The following is a 4528-nucleotide window of genomic DNA, read 5'->3' on the forward strand; positions in this document are numbered from 1 at the left end:
CATGTTTTCAGCCCACCAGGGAGGGAGTACTTGGCAAACACCATGGTGGGGCATCATACGGGGACGGATCCAGGAATTTTTTAAAGGTTTCTTCACTATTGGGAGATAAGGCTAATGGCAGAGGTCTGCCCTCGCTGATTGCTTTTCTTGTTTATTATTACTTTAGTCAGTTTAAAGTTATTTTAGTGACCATTGTAGGTATTTGTTCTTTAACTGAAGAGTACCAACAGTTTTGTCCATATGTGTGTGATTCATGGATGTGGTTAAACCGTAGCATGTCCACCCTGTTACCCTAGTTTTCAGTCAAAACCATGATTTTATAGAAAGTTTGACATGACAGCTGATTAACATTAACATTCACAAAATCTCCCTCACTGATCAGAATGACGATCTTAGTTTTAACATGAGAAGTAAAGGCTGAGTTTAGCCAAAAAGATCCACCCTGTTACAACACAAAATGATAACATGAGGTGTAACTGTGATATAGACGAGTTTGTTTAAATGGTAGAATCTTTTACTTTTTTTTTTTGTCATGCACTTTCAAAAGAGATGTGTTAGATTAGTTTTAATGGATTCATGAAGAAATTTCATAGTTTAACACAAAAAAGTGATGATGTTAATTGTATATTTATGTATTATTTGTTTATTTATTGCAATGGACAGTGCACATTAATGAACATGAACATGTAACTGTGCCAGACTAAGGCCATAGGCTAATTTCCATCCATAATCCCTGGCAGGTGGATGGTATACATATAAAAGTGTACATAAAGTGTGCACATATGAAAATAAAAAATATACGTATAATACAGAGGCTGTGTGATAATCACAAGTACATGAACAACTTCACTTTAATTTACTTGACTTTAACTAACAGGATTCTATGCTGGAGGCTTGGAGGAGTCAGTGAGCTGCCTTTCTTCAACAGATCACATGAGGGTGTAACTGTGATATACGGACGAGTTTGTTTAAATGGTGCTGATTGTGTTGTTGGAGAATGGTGGGGATTGGAAGTCAATGAGTTGCTTTAATTTAATGACTTTAATTGTATATTTATGTATTATTTGTTTATTTATTGCAATGGACAGTGCACATTAATGAACATGAACATGTAACTGTGCCAGACTAAGGCCATAGGCTAATTTCCATCCATAATCCCTGGCAGGTGGATGGTATACATATAAAAGTGTACATAAAGTGTGCACATATGAAAATAAAAAATATACATAAAACTAGATGTAAACATCGAAGACTCACATATAACAATACAGAGGGTGGCTACATGACCCTGCTTAAGACTGACCAGGACTAAAATGACTGCTGCAGTTAAAGTGTGTAAGGTGTTTAAGTGTATAAGGTAGAAGGCCCAAGTGATGGCGTATTGAACATGACCATGAATGTGCAAAATTGCACATTTGCCCTTGGCCTGTTTATTTAAAGTGCTAATATGATTGCACATAGCCCTACTGCACAGAATTTTCAGATACAGACAAGTATATGCACGTATTATCGCACAGGGTTAGCATACATAAGTGTATCTATGCATGTAATATTGCACAAAAGATACATACATAGTTACATGTAAGTATTTATGTATGCATGTATGTAACAAGTCACAGTCCACCCTGTTACCTCCCTGCCCACTTTGCAGGGCCGTTTCTTGCTATAGGCTGACAAATGAAAATGCATAGTGCCCAACAAGCTACCAGGGGGCCCCAGAGCTGAATGTTCATTCTCATCTGATGAGAATTAAAATTGCCTGTCTTTACTTTACTTTAAGATTACTTAAGACTAATTCATTAAGTTAATAGTGTACTTTATAGACCTAAAATAAACAACATTAGTTATTTATTAAGTGGATGATAGCTATTGGCCTGTTGTTGAATATTTTGGACTTTTGTGGCGGTGGATTATTGCAAACTCAAGTTCTCAAGTCTCCCTCTTTTCCACATGTTTTAGAATATTTATTGTGACATTACAGTTTGCTAGTTTGAATAATCCTGCCTCCATTCCCACAGCTGTGTCAGATTTTGGATGTAGGGTTTTGCTTTTTTCAAAAGAACCATAATATCACAAACTGAAGGAAGTGTAATGTAAACTGTGCTATATATAACTGTTAGCTCTGCCCACAGGAAAAAAATAGGTTAACAGCATAAATAATTTAATATGAGAGGTTATCATGACTGCAGTCTGTTTTGCTCATGAAGTGTGGTAGATTGCAGCCTGCTCATGGATTATCTAATGCAGTGGTTTTCAAAGTGTGAGGCAGGCCTCCCCTGGGGGGCGCCACAGAGCTTCAGGGGAGGCGCGGAACCATAAACCAGAAAAAAGTTGATTAGCTTTGCGAACCTCTGCTGTGCACTGAACAAAATGGATAGACTTATAGTTACTACAGGGACTATGCTATAGAGCAGTGTTACTCAAACAAAGACCCAAACTGTTGAAAAATACCTTTGCAAGAGCCACAATCTAAGAGGTGGAAAGTAGCAAAAACAGCTTGAAGTAGCAATAAAAATAGCTTAAAGGTGGCAAAATTGTCGAAAAGCCACAAAAAATAAAAAATAAATAAAAAATAAAAATGGGTGAAAATGGCCAAAAATGGGGAGAAAAAGTGGAAACATGGTCAGAAAGTAGCAGAAATGGGTGAGAAGTGACAAAAAAAATCAGTGGAAAATGACTTAAATGGGCAAAAAGCAGTCAAGAGTGACAAAAATGGGCAACAAGGAGGAAATAAGTGGTATGTAATGCAAAGGGTAGTTTAAATGGGCAAAAAGTGGAAAATAATGTAAAAAGGGCAAAAATGTGAAAAAATGGCAAAAAGAAGAGGCAAACATTGGGAAAAAGAAAACAGTTGGTATTTAATGGCAATGGGAAGCTTAAATGGACAAAAAGTGGCAAAAAATGGTTAAAAAAAAGGGGCAAAAAATGGGATAAAAATGGCAAAAAGATGTCGCAAAAATGAGCAAAAAATGGGGGAAAAAGGGATATTTAATGATGAAAGGTAGCTTAAATGGGCAAAAAGGTGAAAAAGGGTAAAAATGAGATAAAAGTGGAAAAAATGGGGAAAAGAGGTAAAAAGAAGTTGTAAAATAGCCAAAAAAAAATATGAAAAAAGGGGTATTTAATGGCATTATAACTTAATAGGAGGGAGAGGCAGATGTTTAAGGACATTTGCAAACCAAAATATCCAAATTATATTAATGTTAAAAATGTTTAAAGATTAGACATAAAAGTTTGAAATGTTGTTGTTTAATTTTTAATTTTTTTAATTTTTTATTTTTTTTTGCAATTTGAATCCTTTTTGTGGGTGGGGGTCCACCGAATGAACAATTTCTTCTTAGGGGAGGCTCACTCTTCCACACTTTGAAAACCCCTGATCTAATGGATTAGGAATCTTTTCATGGTAGTTTAGCAAACTAGGGGCCCCCAAACAGCATCTCACACAGGGCCCTGAAAAGGCTAGACACAGCCCTGCCACTTTGTTACCCCCCTGTTACTCCCTGTACACTTTGATACCCCCTGTCCACCCTGTTACTTAAGTGTTATTCTAAGTATAAATAAAATAAAATATGATAATATTATGCTGATTTTTTACAGTTCTTTTATAGCTCTAGGGAATGAAGTGACAGAATGCAATCAAGTAAAAAAACGTGGTCATATTCCTTGAAAATTCAGTTTTGTTTGAAAAGATGAGTGTCAAAATTACATGTTACTTTAAAACAGAATGCATCTTTTTCAAAATAATGGGTGTTGAGGAAAATTTGTTTTACTAAATTTCCAGAGTAAAGCTGGGGAAAAAATATTGCACCATATAGTGAGCTTGACAGGCCATGTATATACCCAAGAGTGCTATTCTCCCTTTTAGTTAATATATTATTTTATATTAAAAATTATGTTATTTAAATAGTTTTATTGTGTTCACTGAAAACTGTTTTCTCAATGGTTTTATCCTCTAAATAGGGCTCTGGTTTTACTTGAAATGTGTCTCACAGTACATGGTGCGAAATTAAAAATTAACATTTTTTAAGTCAACACGGTTGGTGTTTATTTTTTTGTAAGGCCAAAGAGGTTGTAAAGTACAGAAATCACATTTCAAAAATGGGTGACACCTTTTTCCTAGGATCTCAGGAAGTATGAACAGAGCTAAAACGTTAAATAAAGACTTAGTGACTTTTTTCAAGAGATTTTTAAATGGACTTTTTCTGTTTTTTTTTCTGTTTGGTGTGTATGTGTTTGTGCACGGTCGAAAACGCGTGCGTGTGTTTTCTTCAAGTTTGATTAGGTTAGGGAGCGTGTACAAATAGTCCGTCCACATAAATTCCGAATAGTCCCTCCTTTTGTGGGTAAATATTTCAACAGATACTACCTATCATAAACAACCCTGATACCATAGATTTGATGATTGATTTTTAAAAATTTGTTCTTGTGTCATTTTAGCAGCTCATTTTGGTCACACGTTTAAAAATCGACGTGGGTATTTTCAGACGGTCCCTCGCAATTCAACCGTCCCGTCATACATCGCGTGGCC

This window comes from Cheilinus undulatus, linkage group 9 (assembly GCF_018320785.1).
Source record: "Cheilinus undulatus linkage group 9, ASM1832078v1, whole genome shotgun sequence".
NCBI lineage: Eukaryota > Metazoa > Chordata > Actinopteri > Labriformes > Labridae > Cheilinus > Cheilinus undulatus.